General features: G+C 43.9%; 1 long non-coding RNA gene across 1 annotated transcript; it reads left to right on the top strand.

Moving 5' to 3' along the window:
• Positions 1 to 739: 739 nt before the first annotated feature.
• Positions 740 to 20,670, top strand: LOC114005693 (uncharacterized). Its single transcript, XR_003547536.1, has 4 exons — positions 740 to 1,534; positions 1,935 to 2,095; positions 18,263 to 18,422; positions 20,495 to 20,670. It is a non-coding gene; the product is annotated as an uncharacterized LOC114005693 (long non-coding RNA).
• Positions 20,671 to 27,296: the final 6,626 nt, after the last annotated feature.

The raw sequence follows: 27,296 nt of genomic DNA, 5'->3' as shown, positions 1-27,296 counted from the left end.
GCTGGGGGGGTTGGGGGGGGGGTAACTAAACTGTCACTCAGCCTTAACTGGAGCCAGATTTCGGGTTTTACGCGGTGGGAACTTCCAGGCAGGACCACTACTACTCCAGCCTCAGGCTCCTTAACTGCACAGTGGGGTCCTTAACACACCTGTTAAGTGTTCATTAAGGAAGGTACTAATAGGGTGTAACTTCTGTCCGGTGGGACTGGCATGCCCTTCACAGACTCCAGCGGGGACCGACCTCAAGGACAGGAATCCCTAAGGGACAGAGATTAGGGCACACGGAACCCGGGGCGGGGACGCCCAGCTGTGGGTCCCAGCGGGACCACGCCCAGCCCTCCCGCAATGCGCCTGCGCAAGGCCTTTTCTCGCGTGGCTCCCACGTGCCTGCCGCGTTCGGCGCTCCCCGCAGGGCCGGCGCCCCTCGGCGCGCGGACCCAATTGGACCAGCGAGCGACCGCAGCCCCCAGGGCCTGAGCTCCACGCCTCGCCCACCTGCATCTTGCCTCCAATCGCTCAGGCCAGCTCGCCGCAGGTTCCCCCGCCCCCTAGCCCTGTTCCGCGCACGCGCGGAGCCGCAGCCCCGCCCCCTTGTCTTAGCCTGACCTCACCCCGCCCCCTAGGAGCGCACTTGGAGGCGGCAGCAAAGGCTCTGAGTCTGCGCCCGCTGCCCCAGGAGCCAGCGAGGAAGCTGTGCGCATGCGCGAGGCAGGACACGCCCACCGCCTGTCGGCGCGGAACTGCGACGACCCAGGGCTGTTCCTGGATGCTACCTTATTAGGGCAAGGTGTTCCTCGAGGAGCGCAGGCGCTGGGGCCAGGCGGGGCCCAATGAATTGGCGCTTGGGCCAGCCGACCCAAATCTATAAAGAGGTCACGGCTCTCCTCGACTATGAAGTCCAAAGTAGAACTGCATCTCCAAGATCTGACACTACAATTAAGAACCTGCGGGATCGCCTTAAATTCACCTCTACTGTTTCAGTATCGGATAAGGCACTTCATTCACAAGACATGTTACTGATAGACTGCTGTGTTCTGGACATCATTCTGGGCTCTTTGGGCCGTGATCAAAATAGACAAAAACAGATGAAAATCATTCCACTTGATTGAGCCTCCGGAGCGCCATAGGTGCAAACGATTGTAGCCACGTGGCCTGCACACAGGTGGCATTGGGTAAAATCCAGTCTACCTGTCAGCGGCAGGGGCTGGGCTCCAGGACTTCTGCCCAGGAAGTACTGTGAGTTTAAGAGAGCGGTATTTCCCCCTGGTGTGGAAGGAAGTGTCCTGGCAAGGAAGTGGACACGGATAATAGAGTTCAACACAAGCGTGGGGTCTAGGCGGGGTTCCCAAACTTGGCTACTATTGGAATCACCGGAAAGCCTTCTCCAAACAAATCCCTGGAGACAGGCCCGAGACTGATAACTTAAGAAAAAAATAAGTGTACTTATCTCTTCTGAGAGCAAGGGAGAGCACGCCACCCCCACGAGGGCCCCTGGTCTGGGTCCATCCCCAGTCTCCGCTGTTCTGGAACACAGGTACAACCCCCCTTTTTCCCACCCCCGCCGATTCTCAGGGAGGTCCTTGTATTGGAACTCAGAATGTGTCTTATGTGGGTTCAGCTGGGCCACTGCCTGCTGGGGAAACCCATCAATTCTTACACACCCATAGGTAATGTTAATGTGCATACTGTTGCTAGAAAGTGAATCACTTGATTCCTTGAGAGCAAAGAACTCTCATTTAATAATTTGTAAGAGTCCTTAAGATTGCCCTAACTCATTGCAACCAAATTGCAGGCCTATCTAAGCATTTGTTTTATTATTTTTCCTGGCAGCAAAGTATTTACAAATGAATTTTCTCTTGTCTCACCACTGAAATCAGGACTGGGACTAGTTTGGGGTAAATTTGACCCTATGCTTTCTTCTCTGTCCTGCACAGGAGGAGAATGGGTGGCGTTTTGTCATTTCTTCCTCTCCAGAGTTGGCTACTCCCTGAGATGGGGTTTGCAAGACTCAGCCAAGCTCCAGTTGCTGCTTCACCACATGACTTTCTAGAGATTGATAAACCAAAGCCACTGCCCTCTCTTCTCTGCAGCAAAGGTGCTCCTCTCACTTCTGTTAAAGTCTTAGCTTACTCTTTCTTGCCGTGCTCCAGATCACGGTCCCTCTCATTGCCCCCAGAGACCTCCCATTTTTCCCTTCCTCTTGTCTCTGGAGGAAATAAGTAGGGCTCAGGAGGAAAAGCTAGAGCCATAATATTTGGAAAAGAAAAACTAAATTATTTCTATTTGCAAACGATAATGATATAGCATACCTGAAAAACCTGTAATAAATTCTTAAATGTATACTAACAACATAATAATTCAGTGTAGCTACAAGATACAAAATTAACATACAAAAAACCTTACATCTGTATTTGTAATAACAAACTAGAATATGTAATGGATCCCAATTATAATAACAGAAAATAAAAACACATAGAAATAAACTTAAGCCTTTCACAAGGGGCCAGCAGGTGGTATAGTGATTAAGGCACTGGACTCTCACATGGCCAACTGCAGTTTAAGCTCTGGACCTGGTTGCTTTCTTTCTGTCACTTTTTATCTTTCTGGTGAGTGCATGATCCCTATGAAAAAATAAAAATAATAAAATTAAATAAATAATTATTTTAAAAATAAGAACTGCACAAACTTGTGTGAGGAAAGTTATAAGACCTGTCTGAAGATGCAAAAACAAACAAACAAACAAAAACTTGAACAAATACATAAGTATTCTTTATTTTTGCTTAGGATGACTCAATAGAGATGTCAATTCCACACTAGTTTGTAAAACTTAACACAATCTTAATTTTAAAACTCAACTTATTTTTTGAGGCTAGCTTGGTTGAATCTAAAGTTTTTATGATAAAATAACAAGAATAGGACAATGGGGGAGGAGAATCCCTCCCAGATGTGAAAAAATATGATATTGATTCATAAATAGAAATGGAGCAACATAGCAAGTTCAGGACAAGTTTAGAAATAGAACCAAATACTTTTTTTTTAAATTTGCTAGAGGGCATATGTACTCACAAGAGAGAAAAGGAGGGAAGGAAAATGAGACTGCATTTTCCCATGTGGGATGATCATTCTTTACTTAATCCCTTGTCCTCCATTTCCTCTTTCAGGATTTTGGGTATGCACTCACACCCACCCAGTTTGTTTTTTTAAGCTACCAGGTCCAGGACCGTAACTGCCATGATCTCACAGTCAGCCATGTAAGATCTAGTGCTTAACCACTGTGCCACCAGCTAGCCTGAACCAGATGCATTTAAACATTACTCTATATTTAAAATTGCATCTCAGGGTACAGAGAGGTGGAGTTAAGACGTTTTGATAAATGATGTCACAATTGGATAGACATTTGGAAATAGATAAAATTGGATATATACTTCACAGTGTTTATCAGAGTAAAAAGTAAAAAGTAAAAATACTAGAAGAAAACATGAGATAATTCCATTATAACCTGGAAATGGAAAAGTTTCAGATGACTATTACTCAAAATCCAGAAGAAATCAAATGAGAAAAAAGATCAATTCAATTGCTTTTTTTGTGTGTGTGTCCATAGTAATAATCTATAAAAGTATGCAACTTTTGATGTAAAACAAAAGGTTAAGTAAAAATACATTTATGTGTATATTCATATTTGCTTGACTTTGCAAAAAGAATCACAGGAAGAAGAAACCACAAACTAATGGAAATGGCTAAGTATGGGGAGGGGATGAAGTTGACAGGGATGAAAATGAATATCCTCTGATAAATTTATTTAGGCATTGGTTCAGTTTTGTAGGGCTATTCATGTTGGATGCCCTCTTCAAACAAACCGTACACAATTGTGAATATAAAATTAGGCATGAAAGTGCATGTTTATTTACACTGAAAAAGAAACAATTACAAATTACCAATTTAGAAAGCTGACAAATACCACAAACAGCTCAAACTCCAGAAAAATAACATTCACATTAGTTGATTGACAGGTATGCATGATACCATAGACTAACTTCTCACTTGTGCAAGTCAAGCCCTGTTTCTTCTAGAACTACCCAGATTCCTCAAGGGCAGCATGCTTGGGTACATTCATATTACGTGATCTCTGGCTCGCAACTTCATGCCACATCACTGGATGGGTGGTCGGTAGTGCTATTCCTACAAGTTGTTTCTGCTGTGGGACAGCCAGCAACAATGATCACGAAAATAACCACAAACCATATAAATGTGTATCAGTACATAGATCCCCAATGCAGCTTTTTCTTAACCTTAGTGAGTCTCCAGTTAATTAGAGACCACTTTATTACTTGTAACTCCATTTCCACTAATTCACCTTTTTCCTTTTTCTTCTGCAAAACTTTGGGATGGCTTTCACCAGATTTTGCTTCTGTCTCTATTTTTGGCAGTTTCACCATGTCCAGTTTTCTTTTTTCTTTTTTTTGAGAGTTTTTTTTTGCTATAGGGCACATGCGCTCGCCAGACAGAGAGAGACAGAGAGATAGAAAGTGAGAAATCACCCCCCAGAGGGGATGGTCATGCCGCAATCCCTTCTCCTCTCGGGATCTTGGGCACGCACGCACACGCGCCCAGAGTGAGTTTTAAGCCACCGGGTCCAGGACGTGAAACGTGGTCGACTACATGGGAGTCCAGCGACATAGCCATTATGCTAACTGCTGGTTCCCAATGTCCAGTTTTCTTGATATTTTTGCACACATTTGGTCACTGCAAAGATGGAAGATTTGGGTTGGCCCACCTGCCTTTCCATCAGTGCCTGCTCATTCCTCTTCTCTCTTCTGAAGTAGGTGTTTATGACCCATCCTGAATGATGACTGTATTTAATAAAATGGAGAGGGAGGCAAATTTCAAAGTTCTACACAATGGTGGCTTTCTTAAATTTTCCATTTAGTTCAGCTATCACAAACATGTGATTCATGCTTCACTAGGACTCTCCTGCTATGTGGGACTACATAGGACCTGCACCTCTCCTTTACAGTTTTCTTCTTTCTACCTTCCTTCCTTTCTTTTGCTACAAAGTCTCACTATGTTGCAATCTTTCTGCCTCAACCTCCAGTGTGGTGGGCCAGGAATAAGACCTGCCTCCTATGTAGCTTCAGCCCGCTGGGTAGCAGTGCCAACCAGTGCACACTATCATGGCCGGACCTGAAAAAGCAATTTTCTAAGCAACATTACTCATGTTAATGACTCTTGCATAAAGTGCTGGCAATGCTGCTGCAGCTGGTGGTAGAGCTTGGTGACTGGGAAGCCTTGCCTTGTGGGCTCCTGAGTACAGAAATAGTGTTATTAGCCAGGAGCCTTCTCCCAAGGAAAACAGCTGAGTGGAGTCACATCATAACCTGGTCTTAAAATTTTATTACTTTCTAACTAAAGGCCTGTATGTGAAGATTCAGTTGGGTGGGAGCCAGCAGATGGCATAGCCTTTACATCGCTGGACTCCCACATGGTCGAGTGCAGTGCAAGTCCCAGACCCAGTGACTTGAAAATCATGCTGGACATGTGTCTGTGTGTGTGTGCCCAAGATCCCAGGAGGAGAACAGAGGAGAAGGGATTGCAGTATGGCCATCCCCCCAGGAGATGATTTCTCATTTTCCCTCTCACTGTCTGTCTCTCTCCTGTGAGAGCACACGCACCCTCAGGCAAAAACCTCTAATTTAAAATAAGTAAATAAAGATTCAGTTGGGAGACAGTGGTTAAAAGGGGAATGTTAGTGGCCAGCAGGTGGCATGGTGGTTAAGGCTCTGAATACCCACATGGCTGATCATGCGCCCTATAGCAAAAACCTCTCCAAAAAAAAAGAAGAATGGAAGAATGTCTTTTGAAATTCTGTACTTATTTTTAAATTGGATTTTTTTATTGCTGAATTATAAAATTTTTAAAAATAAATTCTAAATATGAGTTCCTTGTCTAATACATACTTTACAATTTTTTTTTGCCATTATGTGAGTTGTCTTTCACTTTCTCAATAGTAGCCTTTGAAGTACAAAATCTTTTGATTTTGTTGTTGCTGTCGCTTGTGTTATATGTGCTAAAACTCTTGCCTAATCCAAGGTCAGGAATATTTACATATATGTTTTCTTCTAAGTGTTTTATGGTTTGAAGGTCTTACATTTAGGCCTATGATCTACTTTAAATTTTTTGTTCTTTGTGTGAAGTAGAAGCCAACATTAATTCTTACATATGTGGATATCCAGTTGTCTCAGCATCATTTGTTGAAAATTCTATCCTCTTTTGAATTGCTTTGGTGCCCCTGTCAAAAAAAAAAAAGGGAATTGATTATAAATTTGAGGGCTAATTTCTAGACTTTCAATTTTGTGTATCTATTCAAATGCCAAGAATGCAGTATTGATACATAATCTGAATTAGAGATGCAGGTTGCAGGATTTCTCTCACAGAAATCACCAAGTCTTATTTATTCCCCCTCCTGAGTCTTTCTGGAGTTCCTCTCCTATGGTCTCACTGTTTATATCTACCCCAAATTCATATGTTAAAGTCCTGGACCAGAAGTGGCATAGTGGTTAAGTCAACTGGATCCTGCATAGCCAATTTTGTGTTTTTAATTCCAGAGCATGCATGCATATATGCCCAAAATCTCATAAGGAGGGAGAAATGGAGGAGAAGGGATTGTGGCATGACCATCTCCTGGGGGAATGCTTTCTCATTTCTTTCTCTCCCTCTCTCTCTTTCTTTGTCTCTCTCCAGTGAGAGCACACACCAACTGGCAAATTATAAAAACAAAATCCTAACCCCCAAAGTGATAGTCTTTAGGATGCAGGAGCTTTGGAGGGTGATTAGGTTATGAGCCTCATGAGCAGGATTAGTGCTTATAGCTGAGTGAGACCCCCTGCCCCTTCTGCCATGTGATGTTAAAGTGAAAGGACAGCCATTTATGAATCAGAAAGTGAGTAAATCTGCTGGCATTTTGACCTTGGACTTCTAGCCTCAAAAGTTCCGAGAAATAATATCTGTTACTTCTAAGCCATCAGGCCTCAAAAGTTCCAAGAAATAATATCTGTTACTTCTAAGCCATTTTTTTATGATATTTTATTGAAACCCAAATGGACCGAGACACCTCCTTGCACATCTCATAATTTCTACTGCCTATACTCTAATCCAAATCATTATAAAGTCACTCCTAGGTTCCTTTACAGCCTTCCACCTCTGAAACCACTATTGTCCCCTTTCCTCCAATCTGTTCCACCTGATGAACTCTTTCTAACGTAAAAATTCGACCACTCTCCTGCTTAAGCCTGTCAATGGCTTCTCAGTGACTTTTAAATAGTTGAAAGCCCTTAAGTAACTTTTCAAGAAACTGTAGGTGGTAACAATCACCTCTCTCTGTGATCATGGTTTTCTTGACCTCTCCATCTCTACATTTCTCTCTCTTACCCATCGTTTTTGGCGTCTTCCCTGTGCGAGACTCTCTTTTGCTGCAAATCACACACTTGGGATCTCTCTGCCAATGAACTCCCACAACATTCTGCCACCTCAGCCCAGGCATGGCAATAACCTCTTTACTGGTTTTCCTTTCACACAGTGGATCTCAACTCCACCACCCCATACCCCTCGGGTAGCAAATATTATGAATGCGCTCTCAAATATTCTGAAATGGAGACTATAGATATAATTACAAGCAGAATGATTTCTAAAAAATCAATATAATACCTTAACTATAAAGTAGAATAATATATTTTCAATTTATAAATCCTTCAGCACAGGGGCAGCAGGTAGAGTGGTAGTTAAGACTGCTGGACTCCTACATGGGTGACTGCAGTTCAATTCCTGGCAGCTTGAAAATCACACTGGGCATGTGTGCATGCGTGCCCAAAATCCCAAGAGGAGAATGGAAGAGAAGGGATTTCAACATGTCCATCCTTCCTGGGGAGGGGAGTGATTTCTCATTTTCTCTCTTTCTATTTCTGTCTCTCTCCAGCAAGCCAATGTGTCCTATTGAAAAAAAAAGAAAGAAAGAAAGAAAAAAGAAATGAAAAAAAAAATTCTTCAGCACAATTACACTAGAATATGTAATCAGGTAATCAGGTGATTGAACCTATTTCTAATAAAAATATTCATTTTTTAAAAAAAAATTCTAACAATTTGAAATAAGAGCTAAATGACTATATCTATATAAAAGTAGAATAACTTTGAATACAACTGATACCAATAGACTAATAGTGTATGTTGCCTTGGTAACTGAAATATCACAGAGAGAGAAACTTGATTTTCTAAAATAGTAAACAACTTGGTAAAATTTCAATCGAAGTATGATTTCTTCTTCTTGTAAAAGAAAGTTGTTGTGTTCCTAGAAAGTGTGATGTAGTCCTAGAAAAAATCAGTTAAAACTAGATAAAATACATGCTTGAATGTAAGCAGGTTTTCTACATATGTGAAAATCCTGTGCCTTACAGGACGTATAGGCACCTCCACCTGCAAATGCCAACATACTCCCCTTACCACCTGATCACTGTGTAACCAGAAAGTCCTTACTCACTTCCAAGGTGAATAGTGGGGCTGTCCCTGCTCTTCTGGGAAACCACTGCCTCAGCTCTATCTGGCCAAACAGGCATATTAAAAATCAACTTCACCAATCCTAGGGTCAACAAAACGAACATTACTTAATTTGTAAGAAAATACTAAGAGAAGTGTATATACACGGCACAGGATCCCTGTTTTGGCACAGTCTTCCTCCCAGTGAATGACTGCCCCCCTTGTATGATCTCCTTTCTGTGACACACAGAGACAGTTGTGTGTGAAGTCAACACAACACAACTACTTCAAGCAAATAGGGATCTCAACTTGTATGTAAGAATTAACATATGGAAAAGGTTTTTATTGCCACTATCCTCAGCTGTAGATGGATATCCGCGATAAGTCCAAAAGGCTTTCTTTCCCAGCTCTTATCTTACCCTCTATTATCACTATTCCCAACTATTTTATTCCATCAGCCTGCCCTTCTCACTGTTTCTCATGCCCCGCCAGCTCTAAGGATCACATTTCAGGACCCTACTCCATTGCTCCCTCACAGCCTGAACATTGTATCCCAGTACCATCTCATCCCAATCCCTTGCCCACTTTAATGGGCACCTGCATTGGTGCAGCTAAATATGGTCATAGAAACACACACGGCCAATCTGATTGGTGCTGCTTTAAATTTATGATCACACATGTTCAGCAGACTCCTCAAACTACCATTCCCTGCTCTATTCATTCTCCCTCTGTCATACTGTACCAACAAAGATGATATAGTTCTTTAGTACCTGGCAACAGTTTAACCTCTCAGTGACTGGGCAATTTCTTTACACCTCAACCAATCAACAAGCCAAATGGAGCAAAGAGAGTTCCCAAATGAATCGGTCTATTGCAAAGCACACATAAGCAGAGAATAGGCAAATACATGTCAAGTAAGGAGAAAAAAAAAGAATGGAAGAAACTACACAAACACAAGATGCTAGTGATGAACCAAACTCTGCATCCACAGGGGAAATCTGCAGCCAGGTCTAGGAGGCTAGCACTTGCAAGGTGATACTTGACTGGATCTAGAATGTCTTCAAGTCCTCACTGATGAGGTCCAGAGACCATCCACTCAGACAAGGCCTTGGGCAGCCACTGTCTTATCTAATGGACACTTGCAAAGAGTTGAGTCACAGTGAGATGTGTCTCAGATAACAGCTCAAAGGCACTGATATTGATAGTCCCAAAAGACATGCTATCTCAGCTTCTAGATGTCAAAATTGGGAAATGCCACTCGCTCATGACACACAGTAACAAGGTCATTGTCATCATTTTGTTCAATTAAAATAGATATAACAAGGCAAAAATTCACACACTTAAAAGGGAGTTATACAAGGGAACTTGAAAACGTTTGTGGAAAAAGTGAATCAAGTACAAGTTTATTTTGGTGCAAAAAAAAAAATGGAAATCCATGTGTAGTTTTTTGGATAATATGCATTTTCTGTAAATTTGTTGAAGACTCTTTGTATTGCCAAAACATTCAAAATTGAGAACATTGGCAAAGTACACTCATGAATAAAATGCAAGCTTTCCTAGATTCAACAATAATCATAAATGGCGGAGTATCCACCATCTCACTGTTCATCATAGAGAGCGATTCAATATCTACCCCTTTTTTCTCAGGCTGATTGCCTTCTCCCTCTCACCACACTCAGGAGATGATCTTGAATTTTATAACATCAAGAAAAGAGACGCAATCAGAAAGAGAACTCTCCATGCTTGCACTGCAAACTCCACGTGTACTTGAACCTATGGACTCAGCTGTCTTCCAGGCTTGTTATTGTCCTTCCGTGTTCTTGAGGAAGAGCTGCACCCCCTTATGCACTGGTGCTTCCCTCTGTTGTCCACAATTGGACCTAATTCCAGCAAATATTCCTCTTCCTGCTCTTGTGCACACTGTAGATTTTCTCTCTCTAGTGGATTGTTCTTATCGACATAAGAACATACTGAAATAGCTCCAGTGTTAAAGACAACTCTTGCTCGACCCCACATTCCTCTCCAGCTACAAACACATTGCTGTAAGAGCCCCTAAACTCATTATCTCCACACACTACCGCCCATTCTATTCAACTCCCTTGAGTCAGACTTTTACTCATCCATTGAATAGGCTTTTTTTGAGGTCACCCTTGACCTCCACAATGAGAAATTTCATAATACATTCTCCATGTACATCTTCTTCTACTCTCAGTAGACTTGAGACCTTTTCTTTGAGTGGCTACCCAGACATCACACTTTAATTCTCCCACCTCACTGGCTTCTCCTTTGCTCCCTTGGCTAGATTCTTCTCTTCAAACTTGAGGTTTCATTATGGTTCAATTCTCAACCCTCTTCTCTATCCATACTCTCTTCTTCGGTGATCTCAGCAGGTCTTATGGCTAAAAATGCCATATATATGCTAAACGCTTTGGAAATGAAAACTTAACCTTTAGATTCTCCTCTGTACTCCAGATTTGTAAGTCCAACAGCCTACCTTAATGAATGTGAGGTGTGTTGATTTACCTGACAGACACAGAACTTTGGGTACTTCAACCCTCATAGGCTCCCTCTCACCATGTTCCCATCCTGGTAGCACTAGGCTCAACCCCATGCCTAAGTTTCCCTCACCCTCCATGTATGATTAAATTCAGCCATCCTTTTCCAGTCCTTCATCCCTCCCATCCCAGTCAAGCCACCTTCATCCTTTCCTGGACTCTGCAATGTCCTAGCAGATCTCTATCCCTGCTTTTACTTAATCAGATCTCCCCAGAAGGAAGAGGGACTTGTTCAATTGTGGTGTTATATCATATCATTTTCTCAACCTTTCTGTGGCTTCTTATCTCATTTAGAATAAACTCCAGAGTCTTAGTATGCTCTCTGGCCCCTGCCCAATGTCCCATCACTCTCCCTATCATTTTTAACGTTTTTGCAAAACTTTTTAAAATTTATTATTTACATTCAATCAGTATACATCTCTATAGAACACAATATGTTTTTCAAGGTATGCATGCAATATATGACAATCAAATCAAACATATTACCATATATATCATTTCAACAGAGAACTTTACATTCTTGTGTCTTTTGACTGTTTCTTCCCTGAGCCCTTCCTGCCCCACTCCTCAACTATCAAGTCCCTTCCCATAAAGTTTCTGGTAGCTACACTTGTCTTCCCTACTATTATATCTTTAGATCTTTCTGTTTCTACCATAGAGTGCAGACATTTGATATATATTGAGTGGGGGTATACAGTGTTTGTCTTTCACAGCATGGCTTACTTTCACTTTGCACTAAATCTTCTGCATTCTTCCACTTTGCATCAAATGACAAGAGTCTCTTTTTTTTTTTTTTTGCTCCAACCACAGTGGCTTCTTGCTGGCTTGTGAACACACCAGGCATGGATTCTGCCCCAGATTTCATATTTGCTCTTTCTTCTGCATAAAAATCTGGCCCCAGATCTCAGTGTGGGTCACTTCCTCACTTCTTTTGAGTTCTCTGCTCAGATTTCTCCCCAGAGTAGTTGTCTCAATGGCTCTAAAATAGCAGCCGCCCACATCCATGCCACTCCTGACCTGCTCTCTTGGTCTTGATAGTGTTCACCTGCCACTGATGTACAGTTGTTTATCTCATGATCATGTCTCACCTCTGTGGTGCAGCAGTAAAACACAATGCTCTATGAGGTTGAGCCACATGAGAAGGTTCCAAGTTTATATCCTGAGACTGCCCTACCCTAACACCTGAGTATGTGAGCATGCATGTGCTCATGATTCAGGGCTGGCTGAGGTTGGGGGTGGATCATGGTGCCAAGACCCTATTGGGTGTTGTCTCTCTCTCTTTGTCTCTATCTGTCTAGCTCATAAATATATTTTCAAGAGAGATTTTTGCTATAGGGCGCATGCGCTCACCAAAAAGAGATAAAGACAAAAGCAAGAAATCACCCCACAGGGGGATGGCCGTACCATACTCCCTTCTCTTCCATTCTCTTCTTGGAATCTTGGGCATGCATGCACACATGTCTGGCATGAGTTTTAAGCCACAGCGTCAGGGACTCAAACCATGGTCGACCATGTGGGAGTCCAGTGACATAACCATTACACCATCTGCTGGTCCCAATAAATACTATCTTTAAAGGTTATTTTAGGGCTAGTAGGTGGCATGGTGGTTAAGACAATAGACTCACAAATGGCCGACCACAGTTTGAGCACCTGACCCTGTGGCTTAAAACTCATGCTTGGCACATATGTGCGCATGCCCAAAATCAGAAGAGAATAGAGAAGGGATTGTCGTGGTCATCTTCCCAAGGGGTAACTTTTTACTTTCCCTCTGTTCGTCTTTCTGTCTCTCTCCAGTGAGCACATGTACCCTATGGCAAGAACCTAAAAATATATAAATAAATAATTATAAAAAGAAGTTATTTTAAAAGTAAAATCTCTGGTGAAATTCAGAGATTTTAAAGGACTTCTTTTTTTTTTAATCTAAGATCTCCCTTTGATTCACATTAACCATTAAATTTTTTTCTCTAATATATGCTACTTATCTAAATCATACCGTTTGGATTTGGAGAATTCTATTTAAGGACAAAAGGGTGTCCCAGTAGCTTTAAATAGCAAAGAGCAAGATTAAACCATCAGGAACTTCAGCTCATTAAATTATTGAGTGTAAAATGAATGCTTAAAATAAAGACATACAAATTTCAAAAATCAGAAAAGAATGTCTATAATATTAGTCAGGCATATGTGGATGCTTGAAGTAAAAATATAATTTAAAAAACACAATAAACATGTGAGGCAAGTTAACTGAGATATCTGAAGAGAGAATTTTTAAATGAGGAGAGCTGAGGAAATGATCAAGAATGATACACAGAGAGATTAAAAAGAAATAAAAAGAATTGAAGAATGAGAGGAGCTAACTTACATTATATAAATTTGTATACACATATGCACACACACACACACACACGAGTACTTCAAAAATTCATTCAAAAATGGAATTAAATTACAAGTTTATTTTGTTGTAAAAAATTTTTTTAAATTCATGCATAGTTTTTTGTAATATCAATTTTCCATGAACTTTTTGAAGACTTTTAGCATTTCAGAGGAAATAGAATGTGGAGAGATGTCATGGCCAGCCCCAGAGGCCAGACAGTGGATAGAATTCCACTCCAAACTGGATCAGATGTTGAAATCGATGTTGCCACATCCACACATATCGTGTTGGTAGGAAAGGTTTGCTGTTCACATAATGAGGCTTCCTGGGGAAGTTAGGACAGGTAGGGAAAAAATATCTTGAGAGAACAAGAAAAGCAAACACTTGGGGGTTTGTGGTGGTTAGGATGTTGGATAGGGTGGGGTGTGATTCCTGCATCTAGGCCAGGGCTTATGTGATTTGAATTTCCTGCTGGTAGCAAAGGAGGAAACACTCAGGCTTGCTTGCTTTCTCTTTTTCTGTTTCTTTTTTTTTTCTTCTTTTTTTGTCTTTCTCTTTCTTCTCTCCTTCCTGAAAGCATCTCACTGTCACAGTGCTCCTGCCTCAGATCTAGGCTGGCTAAGGCTGGAGGTAGATTGTGGCATAAAGACCCTGTTGGAGGTGACTCTGTCTCTCCCCCTCTCTCTCTCTCTCACAGAAGAAATAAACTTTAAACAATAAAAATTAAAATGATAAAATTTAAATTAATTAGTAGGCTAGTGTCTACTGAATTGGATAGCACAGTTTTAGTTAAACATGATTATCTGCTGTGTGGTGGTTGCATGAAGATGTAAAAGGTAGAAAGACTCTCTTTTTGAGTTGAAGGACATAGAAGCTAAAGGTGAGGACATGTGTTAACAACTAGAGAGATACTTTCTCTCTAGTTGTTAAGTCAGGATGGGTCCTAAACAGCACTTTCACAGCCCCATGGTTCTCTCTGGGTCAGATTTCCCAGCTTGGACTAGCTCAGGGTCCTGCACATCACAGGAATGGCCAACACCATGCTAGAGAGGCCTGAGAGGGATTGCACTTGACACCTGGCCCCACCAAGCCAGAATCAGTTAGAAGACACTTGGCTTTGTCACCCACGCTATTGGTTGGGAAGTGACCTGGAGATTAAGGAGGTGAGGATGAAAGCTCATTGAGGAGGTGAAACATGTTTGCTGGTGCAAACATCTGTGTCAAGAAAAATGGGTCGCTGGTGGGTGAGGATAAGAATTGAAGAGGAGTGTTGGAGTGTTTTGAGCACATATACATTTCATGTCTGAGATGAGCATAGCTTATTTCCTCCTCTGACAAGACTTTTAAATCAATGGAAATGCATATACTAACTGCAAACACTGACAATAAGCCATATCCATGGCTTTGTTTTACATTTTTATTTTGCCAGAAAAATGACTTGAATGTCTTTATTCCTTTGTTCTAGCATTTCTAAAAATCACTCATCTTAGAAACAAGGGTTTGTTGTGCCTGACTCCCCTGGTACCTTTAAGTTAATTTTACTTTATTTTTTCTATGACACAGAGAGGGAGAGAGTGAGAGACAAGCATGGTAATCATGCGGTGGTTCTTGCCCCAACTTTGCTTTCCTGAGTCACCTTAGAAGCACCCTCACCCACCCTGCCTCACCTTATAGAACATCCAGATTGACACTGTGCTTCCCCTTGAGTTTGTTGAGGTGCTCTCATTTTGCAGGGCAATGAAGGAGGGCCACAGCCATCAACACAGCCCTGGCCTCTGAGGTGGCACCTCCCTTCATCCATGTCCAGGCCCTCAGCTCTGGGCCTGCGTAGCTGCCTAGGTCACTCCAGGCAGGGTACAAGCCTCAAGAGTAGGAAGCCCTGACCTTAGCCTGGGTAGCTGCTATTCCAGGCTCCTGGGAGTTCCTTCCCTCTCTGGGCTCAGGCCCCAATGGAACAGGAGCTGCTTGGAGCCAGGAGGATCAGGGTCTTCTGCTCTCACCATGGCCAGAGTGCTTCTCTGCCCCTATCTTGCTCTGGGCCTCTGCCTTCTCAGAGGGACTAGGGACAGAACCCTCATTTGGAGAAGGAGTGCTGACCAGCTGTGTCCCAACTAAAAGCTTCTGGTGTTCCTTTGGCTGCTTTGGCTACTCAGTTCCTTCAAAGTCTTAGTTCTTTAAGGCTCAGTTTCCCCATCTATAAAGCAGGGACAACCATGTCCATTTTGCCATGGAACCGTGAGGATTCAGCCTGGCAGCAATGATGTGAGTGGTCTTCCCGGCCGTGGGGAGCCATCCCCTGGGTCATGAAGGCAGCAGATGTCTGGCAGCTTCCTCTCTACATTCTCACAGCACTAAATCTGCCTTGGCGGCCTGGCTTTAGGGAGAGGTGGGGGTCTGGGACCTGGGATCATGGTGACATGCTGTGATCTCAGCCCCTGCAGGACAGAGGGATCCACACACTATGAGTGCCCATGTGGAACCAGCAGGAGGTTGGCATTCACAGCCCCATCACGCTCTATCTCAGCATCTTGATGTTTCCATGGCAACCAAAGATAGGCGTCTCTCAGTGCACAGAGAAGGCCCCACCTCTGGGCATCCTTTGGGTGGTTCCATGGCCTGTGGCTCTTTGCCAGTTCTTTTAGTTTTAATCCTGCTCCCTAGTGGCTGGAGAAGACTTTAAAACAGAGAGCCCTCATAATTACTGAGTTCCCTGAATGCTCCCCTGTGGTAACATATTTGGGGAATGAAATAAAACCACAATAAAACCAAGATATAAAAATATAGATTAAAAAAAAGAAGTCCTAGAATACTGATTTGAGTTCTGCTTAACATTTATTTTTCTGAAAATTGTTCTTTGAAAGTGATATAAACATGGAGGTAAATTTTAATTCAAAGGAAAAGTATACCCATCCCTGCCCCATTCCAACTGTTGTAGCCATGACCTTCAAGTCGCACGTGGCCTGAGCCAGCAGGGACTGACATCAGGGCTTGAGCCCTCGGTCCATTTCAAGCCACCACCATCTCTCTCTGGGATTTCCCAGGAGCCTCCTCCTGGCCACTGGCTATGGGTTTTACATAGAGGCCATAGTTGTGGGGACCTCTGAAGTCTTTCCAGCTCTCTTTCCAGCTCTAATGCAGTGAAATTAGGGTCCTTACCCTACCACAGGCACTCCGTGACCTGGCCCATCACCTCTGAGACCCCACCTCCTGAGCCCTGGAGTAACAATAGGTGTCCTGTCTGTGTGCTGGTACCTGCACCCCTGTTCACTCAGGTGCTTCTCCTTCCTGGCTCTCAGGTTCTGGGGTCGTGACTGATCTGGGAAGAAGGACCAGGAGTGGGCAGGGCTATGTGCTGGGGGAAGGGAGCCTGTGTCTGGTCCTGGAAGCAGCATCCTGCAGGTGGCTCCATGGCCCGTGGTCCTTCCCACTCCAGCCCAAGCTCTGGCAGGTGTCCCTAGGTTTTGGAGTCATTGTCACAGGCCTGTGTGTTTGTGCATCAGAAGGTCCCCAGGAAATAAAGACCATATTTGAGACATGGTAGAGGGCTGAAGGAACCTCAAGGCAGACATTGCTGTTGCCACATTTTCCATGCAGTGGGGGACGTCTCCTTTGTGGGTATGAGTGTGTATATGTGACTGGGTGAGAGATTGTGTATGTAAAATGTGTGTGTGAGTGTGAGAGTGTGATATGTGAGCACATTTGTGTGAGCATGTGAGTGTGAGTGTGACTGTGTGAGTAGGTAGATATGAGTGCGTGCGTGCGTGCCAGGTGTGCAGTGCACTTGCACAGAGAGTCGCTTACTCTCTGTCCTCCCCATGCAGGGACAGGGCAGCTGGTTGATCCATCATAGTTTTCTCCCTGACCCAAGGGGATAGTGGGAACTTCAGCTGGCCTTTCTCAAGCTACATGGTTGCCATGGTCACCACCAGAGGTGTGACAACCAAGGCAGTGACCCTGGGTGCATGAAGTGCTCAGTTCACTACACCTCAGGGGTCAGAAAAGCTCAGGAGGAGACTCGGGGTAGCCTGCTGTACCCCTTCTCATGCAGCCCTCAGCTTCATTCAGAAGCACCCTCCAGCCCTTGGGGTTGGTAGAAGGTAGAGGTGAGGGAGTGAGAGTCAAGTTTTGGCCCTGCCCGTGAGCTCACAGCCGCACCAGCCAGCAATGGGGCCAGAAGAGCCAGCATCCACAGAGCTGGGATTTCTGAAGGGGAGACAAGAGAACAAAAAGACACTAGATAATCAAAGAGCTGTTGTAGAGAACTCCTCAGACAAGAAGATACCGATCTGAAGTAGAAATGGCCCTCGAGTGTGTGAATGCACAGTGAACGGAGGCCCTGGCTGCAAGGCAGGCCAGACTCCTCGCCCTCATCCCCATTCAGGCATGCAGTGCACAGTCCCGGCACTGACCTTCGGCCCTGAGTGATATGGTACCATCTCATTTTGCAAAGGCAACAGGTGCCTTTCTCCTGCAGCTGTGCCTCTGCCAGTCCCATCTGCAGACCCTGAGCCCAAGCCCTATCTGGCCACTGCTCTGACCTCAACACCTTTATTACTTCCTTTAGGGCAGAAATTGAAGCCCATGGAATGTCCATTCACTGCCTACTGCTAGTTATTTGGGACATAGACAGGTAGGTAATTCCCATCTTTGTATTGAGATATACACACACACACAGATACACACACACATCTGTCTAAAGATAGATATGACTCTTACACAAAGTAGAATTCAAGAGGCCCCTTAGATGAAGCATGAAGGTCCAATATTTGAATAAATTGGGTTTGCCTTGTCTGTTCTTGCTACCCTTCCCCAGGTGCTCAGCCAGACGCCTGAGGACAGTTCCTCCAGAGGCAGACATGTGCTGGGGAGAACTTGGCTTCTGAGCCAACTGTGTGGTTCACCGTGGACTCCAACCCCTGGAATGGGGACAGCCACTTGCCCTCCTGGAACAGGCTTTTCACCAGGACAACCAGGTTGGTGACTGGACTTTCTTAACAAGGAGGCTAGGGGACAGCAAAAGCTAGTAGCATCCTTAGGGGAAGACCCACGGGATAGCTGTGGACCATAATCAACTATTTGCAAATAGATGTACATAGGGTTTGCAGACTTTTTTTCAGAAATTCCAAGTCTTTACAAAGCTAGTTTTACTCTCTTTGAAGCCAAGGAGCCTGAAACACCAGGTTTCTTTATTTTATCCAGATTTACTCAGTGTAGGGACCTTGGTATTTATCTACTAAAGATATACATAGAGGCTAGTCTATGCCAGACACTAGAGTTAGTGTCTGACTACTTCAGTGCAATTGATAGCCTGGAGAAAGAGGATGAGCTGACCAGTGGTCTGCCTTGAGACCGAATTGTAGTTGGTTCTATCAGCCATGAGGAGAGTGAGCAAGACGATGGAGGGAGGAGCCCGACCTGTGTCAATTGGTCAGGGGAGATGTTCCCCTCTGCTGCAACAGGGGCCTGAAGGAGATGTTGAAACCATTGGACTTGGGGAACTTTGTCATAGTGCTTAGACGTGTATTTCAACTGGGCGATCTGTGAAGCTGGGCAGCCAGGGACAAGCCATGAGCTGCTGGGTGATCTCAAGGGGCTCACTCACATTTCTACCCTAGGCTGGTTTTATATCTCATAGTTTGTGGGAGTTAGAAATGTGTACAGCAAGCAGGTCAGTGTTTGAAGAGTTAGAATTGCAGTATCAACAACCTATGAGAAAACATCAGATTTCTGCCCTAAAGGACACAACCAAATATGATCTTCACACCCAGGTTAAAACCCTTTGGAGAATGAGCCCAAATCCTCTGTAACTGCCTGGTGTTCCTACACACAACACTCCCCACCATGCTGAAGCACCAGGCACCCTGACCCTCTCTTACATTGTCACAGCCAGCTACCTCCTGTCTGTCAGCCTAGTCTAGGGCCTTACAATCTACCTAAAAGATCTGGCACTTTCCTGCCTCAGCTGGTTTTCTTGTCTATAAGACAGCACCACCAACACCTCTACCTTCCTCATTGGGAGTATTGAATGCTGAACCCAAAACTAACCTCAGAATGTCCAAGAAGTAAGTCAGGTAACTAAAAAGAACACTTGAGCTGATAATGGAAAAACCAACTACCCTCTGGTAGAGGGTTGGAATAAACTCCATTTGCTTCAAGTTCAGGGGCCTGAGCGGATAAAAGACCCCAGAGGAATGGGAGATGCAGACAGGGAAATCAGCAGGGTCCTGTGTCAAGCCGAACTGGCTGCCAGTCTTCTGACATTTCCAAGCATTTTCCTATGGATTATGAAGCATTTCAGTTCTCTGAGCTACTCTAGAATGATAGACTCTCCACCCACTGCACAGATCTTGGGAGTGAAATGCAAGGTCAATCCCCTGGCCTGAAGGTGGGGGTGGGAGGCTCCATAGATGGTTACCTGCCAGCCTTCCAGGGCAACTGCAGGCCAGGCTTGATCTTCGCCTCCAGGATTTGCTTCTTGCTCTGAAATCACTCTGAGTGCTTAGAGGAGGGATGTTCTGAAGGAGATGATAAGACTTGGTACATACCACCTTCCTAGCAGAGCCATGACAGATGTGGGAAGATGTCCACAGGGACCCAGTGAATGAGGACCACTGTGTGCCTGGTGGCTTCTCCCCCATGAGATGAGGTCCTGGAGCTGAGCAGCACTGCAGCCATCCTCCTACCTTGTGGTCTGAATGTCTATACCCCCCTAATTCAAATGTTACAACCGCACCTCCAAGGTGATTGCAGTAGGAAGTGAGTCCTCTGGGAGGTGATAAGGTTGTGAAGGCAGAGCATTCATGAATGGAATTAATTCCCTTATGAAAGAAGTCCCAGAGAGAGAGCTGGCTCAATTGCACAGTGGATAAGGGAATTGGATCACTGACGGCCAACTGCAATTTGAATTCTGTCTTGGCAGTTTGAAATATACCATGGTTTCATGTGACTGTGTGCCCCAAATCCTAAAGAGATGTAGAAATATAGTAAAGAGGATTGTGATGTAATCATGCCCTATTGGGGATGCTTTTTCTCTTTCTCTCTACAGACTGCATGTGCCCTCTGGCATATATATTACATACATATTACGTGAGAGCAAGAGGCCCCAGAGAGACTCTTCACTCCCTCAACCACGTGAAGGCAGCCAGAAGATGCCATCTGTGAATAAGAGGGCAGGCCTTCACCAGATGGTGGATATGCCTTGATCTTGACTGTCTCCACCTGCAAACTGTGAGCAATACATTTCTGTTGTTGATAAGCCACTCGTTGGTGGCTTTTTGTTATAGCACCTGAAATGACTAAAACATGCAGCTGTGAATGCTTGGGATGCAGCCAGGAACACGTGACAGAATTGTGATCTCTGTGACGTCTGGGGTTAAATATAGGGTGAATATTCCCTTTTTTTTACACAGAATGCTTGGGACAAGAATTGTTCGTTTTAAATTTTTTCAGATTTGAAAATATTTGCATGAAAATAATGAGATTATTTTGCAGGTGGAACCCAAGTTTAGACATGAATTCCATTCACAGCTCATGTCCACCTTCTACTTAAAGCCTGAAATTCCATTCACAGCTCATGTCCACCTTCTACCTAAAGCCTGAATATATATATATATATATTTTATACATTTTTTTTGTATTGCAGCATTTTTGACTGACACCCATCACATAAGAAGATCAAGTGTGGAATTTTCTCTTTGTGGCATGTTAGTGTTCAAAAGGTTTTGGATTTTGGAGTATTTCAGATTTTGAATTAGGGATGGTCTATCTATAACACATTATTAAAGTAATTGTAACTTTCTTAAAGCATAGCTTTTTAATATGAATTTTAAAAATTTGAAATGAAGGAGCTAGCAAGTGATGTGGTGGTTAAAGCACTGGACTCCCATGTGGTCAAACACAGTTCAAGTCCCAGACCCAGTGGCTTTTAGAACATACCACGCGTGTGTGTGTGTGTGTGTGTGTGCGCGTGCTCAAGATTCAAAGAAGAGAATGGAGGAGAAGGGATTATGGCATGGCCATCCACCCAGGGGATTATTTCTCATTCTTCTCTCTCCTCCTCTGGTGAGCGCATGAGCCCTATGGCAAAAACCATTTTTTTTTTTTTAAATAAAAGGGAATGACTAGGCAGATCATGGAGTATTTTTAGGCCAGTGAAACTATTACTTATTAAAACCATAGTGGTAAACATCTATCCAAATCTATGAAGTGTACAATGCCAGTTGTGAGCCCCTCATGTTAACTGGAGCTGAGTGACTGTGATACCATTGCCTGCTCACCTATTGTAACTTGGGCTTTTCAGGGTGAGGGTATTAGTAGTGAGGAACACTCCTGGTTTGCATGTTGAGGGGCAGAGGGTATATAGAACTCTATGCTTTTTGATTAGTTTTGCTATGCACCAAAAACAGCTTCAAAAATGTCTACTAAAAAATATTTTACCTATTCATTTTATATGGCAATTAGAGCATGACAAGGTGGCTAGCATCATATTCCTATTATACAGGGCTAACCTGGGCCCATGTCCACCCTTAACTTAGCCCTGTGACGTTGCACAAAATCAAAATTACAGTGTTTGCAGCTGGACTCTCAGTGGGGCATCTCAGTGGCAGCCCATGGGAGGCCTGAGGGGTGTGGGAGGGAGTTTCCAGGCTTCTCTACCTGGGGCTAGAGTAGCTCTGGGGCTAGAGTAGCTCTGCTCAAATAAGAGAAGCAATGAAGGTTGCTGCATTGACTGACTCGTCCTTTCATCTCAGATTTCTCTGTAGCATGCAGTGCTGTCTGATAGCATTTCATCCTGGAACTTCTTTCAAAATTGGAATGGATCCTCTCAAATTCTGCCAGTGAAATACACACCAGGGTCATGTGCCTGCATACCTCAAATCCTGAGGGGTGGAGAACCTAGGTTGTGTAATATGCTAAATCCTTTGTGGTCATTTCAATATTGTTCATAGTGCCTTCCATTTCAAGAAAGCATTTTCTTTCCTTGTCTTTTCTTATTTATTTATTTTTTTTGGAGAGGTTTTTGGTACAGGGTGCGTGCGCTCGCCAGACAGGCAGAGAGACAGAGAGACAGAAAGCAAGAAATCACCCCCTAGTGGGGATGGCCATGCTGCAACCCCTTCTCCTCCATTCTCCTCTAGGGATCTTGGGCACGTACACACACATGCCCAGCATGAGTTTTAAGCCACCGGGTCTGGGACATGAACCGCGGTCGACTACATGAGAATCCAGCAACATAGCCATTACACTAACTGCTGGTCCCCTTTCCTTGTCTTTTCAAGTTTGATCCTAAGACTGCAGCAATTCAGTCACATCTTCAGGCCCCACTTGTAGTTGTAGTTCTCTTGCTCTTTCTACCACATCTGCTGTTACTTCTTCCACCAAAGTCTTAAAACCCTCCAAGTCATCTGGGACATTTGGAGTGAACTTTCCCAAACTCCTGTTAATATTGGTATTTCCATCTCCCCCATGAATCACAAATGTTCTCAGCAGCATCTACAATAGTGAATCTCATACAGAAGGTATTTTATGTACTTGGCCCAGCCGCATCAGAGGATCACTGTCTATTGCATGATAGCTGTATGTACTATTGGGTCATTGGGAAAGTTGTGACACATTTTTGCAGAGAAAAACATATTAAAAATACATCATGACTTCTCTGATAACCTAATAGATTTCTTTTTTTTTTTTAGAGGTTTTTGCTATAGGTCACATGTGCTCAACAGACAGAGACAGAGAGACAGAAAGCGAGAAATCACTCCCCAGGGGAGATGGCCACGCCGCAATCCCTTCTCCTCCATTCTCCTCTAGGGATCTTGGGCACGTACACACACATGCCCAGCATGAGTTTTAAGCCACCGGGTCCAGGACGTGAACTGCGGTCGACTACGTGGGAGTCCAGTGACATAGCCATTACGCTAACTGCTGGTCCCATGACCTAATAGATTTCTTAAAAAGACTTAAAAGTAAAAAATGACTCCTTGATCTGCAGGCTGCAGAGTGGATGCTGTGTTCACAGGCATGAAAACAGTAGGAATCTCCTAGCACATTTTCCTTAGAGCTCTTGGGTGACCAGATTTCATTGAGCACTAATATTTTAAGAGGAATCCTCTCTGATGAGCAGAATCTTTCTCTCAACAGTCAGTAAATCACATGGTAAACAGATGTACTCTCATTCTGTCTTTGTTGTTTTATTTAAAGAGCACAAGATGAATGGATTTAGCATAATTCTTAAGAACCCTAGGGTTTGGAATAATGAATGAGCACTGGCTTCAATACCAAGCCGCCAGCTGTGTTAGCCACTAACAAGAGTGTCAGCCCATTCTTTAGAACTTGGAAATGAGACAGTGACTTCTCCCTTCCCGGTTGAAAGCCCGAGACGGCATCTTCTTCCAGTAGAGGACTTATCTATCTACACTGAAAACCTGTTTTCAAGGGTAGACATGTTCTACACCTATCCAGACTACTGAAAATTACTCCTTATCCTCTAGAAGGCTCTTTCTTACCATTCCTGTGTTTACTGGAGCAGAACTGTCTTTATCCTTCATTTATGATAAAGCATATGCATGCACATGAAAGAGACAGAGAGGCACCCTCCACAGGGACTGGTCAAGCCCCTATTCTAATACTTCTGCCCTTGGATATTGGGCACTTGCACATGTGCTGGGCATGTTTCAGGCTGACCAGGTTGGGGTTTCCAACCATGGTCACACATGGGATTTGGTTTCTCTTGAGTCATGCATTCACTCTGCTCCACAGAGCCAGCCCTGGCATAGCACTTTTAATTTCCTGCAAGAACTTCCCCTTTGCATTCACAACTTGGCTACTGTTTGGCACAAGAGGCCTGGCTTTTGGCCTGTGTCAGCCTTCGACATGCCTTCCTCACTAAACGGAATCATTTCTAGCTTTTGATTGAGGGTTAGAGACTGGTGGCTCTTCCTGTTGCTTGAATACTTAGTGGCTATTGTAGAATTATTAATTTTGACCTAGTTTCAATGTTGTGTGTCAGTGAGCAGGGAGGCCTGGGAAGAGGAAGAACGATGGGAGGACTCCTGGTCAGTGGAACAGTCAGATCATCCCAGCCTTCATCAATTAAGATCCCAGTCTTATATGGACATGATTCGTGGCACCCCAAAACAATTACAGCAGTAACACCAAAGACACTGATCACAGATCACCATAACAGATATAATAATAATAATGAAAAAGTTTGAAATGTGAAAATGATCAAATTCTGACACAGAGACCCAAAGTGAGCTCATGGTACTAGAAAGACAGCACCAATAGATTTGCATGATGAAGGGTTGCCATGAAGCTTCAAATGGCACAGAACACCTCACCTGCAAGGCAGGAGGTGGTGCAGTGGTAATGCAGCTGGATGACCTACATGTGAAAGGTCTTAGGTTCGTGTCTGAGACCACCCTGAATACGAGGGGCACATGTGCACGTGTGTTCCTGCTATTGGTGCCGACTGAGGCTAGGAGTGAATCTCAATGTGGGGGCCCTGTCGGAGATACCTGTCTCTATCTCTCTCAAAAGAAAAGAAGACATTGCTTGTTACTGATTACCTGCAGGGATTCTCTGATATGTGAGTCTAACTTGCAACAAATCAAGCATTGGGCGGGGGCCATTTGTGAACCACTTAACACTTGCTTAGTTTCTACCTTATTAGACTAGACCTTGGCTTTTACTGTCCCAGGAAAGCAAGGCCATAGCCAAGCTGAAAAGATGAATAAAACATAATATTAGATTTTGAACTTCCAAGAGCCCTGAGTTCTATTAGTTTAGTACTAAGATTGAAGGGATTTCCAAGGGTCATCAGACAAAATGCAGCTGGGGTTTCTATGTGAGCTTTAGTACTGTACTCCACCATAAGCAGAGATCCTCTGACACCATATTGAGGCTCTTCTTCCAAAACCCTGCATGTAGGTCCCGTGCTAGGAATTTTCTTTTTCTGCCCTGGTGATTCCCTGGGGCCCAGAGGTCTGCAAAGCTCAGTGAGGCTCTGAGCCCTGGGGGTCAAGGGCAGGAAGGGAATGAGGAAATCACTTGTTACTGTGTTGGGTGCTGTGACTTCAGGCTCTGTTGCAGTGGTCTGAGTAGAGAGACTTAGAGTTGCTGTGTTATTGTTTGTTTTTAAGTAAAAGATGACGCTTTATAGAAGTGGTATTTCATGTCTATGTAGGTGAACTAAAAATGTCACTGTAGTGTAAATTGTGAATTTGAGAGGAACATAGAAATAGTTCCTCCGAAGTAAATAAAAACAAACAAACAAACAAACAAACAAACAAACAAGTGTAGAGGGGCACAGACATAATTGGGCCATAAGTTCAGCAAAGCCAGTCCCGGAGAAATGTTGGGACATTTTGTATTGGGGCCAAATTCCCTCTTGGGCACAAAGCGACCAAGATCCCACCTGTTTTCCTGGGAGAGTCCACTGAGCCCATCTCACAGTGGGGTGTTCTGGGCCAAAAACCCTGTGAGGGGCCAGCCAGGTAGCATGATGGTTAAGGCAGGTGGATCCCATGTGGCTGACTGTGTGGTTCTAGTCCTGGACCCAGCGGCCTGAAAAACACACGGTGGGTGCATGTGTGCCCAAAATCCTGAGAGGAGATGGAGGAGAAAGGATTGCAGCATGGCCATCCCCATGGGGGGTGATTTTCTCTCTTCCGCCACCCTCCCCCACAGCCCATCTCTCTCTGGTGATTGCAAGCACCCTGTGGCAAAACTGAAAAAAAGAAAGAAAAACCCTGTGAAAATGGGCAAGTAGAGCCATTCAGGGAGAAATCGCGGTGGGCATAGTGACCTGAGCTCAATGACAGGTGTGTGCTGCACGTGTGGAAGGAGCTGTTTATTTTGGTCCAAATTAGTAACACTAGTACAGTGGGCATGCTCTGAGGATGGTGCTGAACATGAGGTTATAAAGCAAAGCCATGTACAGGGCAGGGCAGCACTGGGCCCATTGAAGGTACCTGGACCCGGGAGGGTGTTAGCACAGCACCAGGCTGCACCAGATGGAGGCTGTGCAGAAACACCACATGGAGGGACAGAGGAAGCCATGGGCAAAAACTAGGTCCTGCTAGAGGATCAGTGTACTTCTGTGTTCAAGAGTTCCTTCAACCGATTGAATTGGGTAATTCCCAGCATTTTATCAAAATTCAGGAAGAGAAACACGATGTAATTAGAATGTGCCAGCACATGGCATTTTTTTTAAAAGCTTTTTTTTCCCTTAGGGCACGTACATTCTCTGGAGAGAGACAGTGAGAAGGAAAGTGAGCAATCATCCCCCCAGCAGGGATAGCCACACTGCAATCCATTCTCTTCCTGGGATTTCAGGCACACAGCACACATGCCTGGCATGAGTATGAAGCTGCCAGGCCTGGGACTTGAACCATGGTTGGCCATGTGAGAGTCTAGCACCTTAACCACTAAGCCACCTGCTGACCCCACACAAAGCCTGTTTTAATTTGAAAAGTTAGAGCTAAACTCTCCTTGTATGACTCACTGCTAAGTAACACTAGTCACTGTTATTTTTGTTGTTAAATTGTGTTTTTAGTGAAGTTTCCTCCATGGACATTTAGACACAGTCCTACTTAAGATTTTTTCATTTGCTGCTCTTGTTCTAAGTTATGTAGCTCTGACAACAAAATTATGGGGTTGATTTTTGAGATAAGGTCTAATTGCCTCCTACTTATAACAGGAAGAGTAGACGTGGCCAGGTACACATCTAAGGTAATTAATTCAGTTTTTTCCCATCCTTGACATCTAGCCAGAAGTTCATCCTCAACTGAAAGACAAGATCACCAATCCTCAGACAGGTCAAAGTAACCTGGGAATGTCCCATAGATTAG

The sequence above is a fragment of the Tupaia chinensis genome, unplaced genomic scaffold (assembly GCF_000334495.1).
Source record: "Tupaia chinensis unplaced genomic scaffold, TupChi_1.0 Scaffold144276_1, whole genome shotgun sequence".
Taxonomy (NCBI): Eukaryota; Metazoa; Chordata; class Mammalia; order Scandentia; family Tupaiidae; genus Tupaia; species Tupaia belangeri.
Note: the sequence above shows the minus strand (reverse complement) of the source record. Positions and strands in the feature narration are given on the sequence as shown.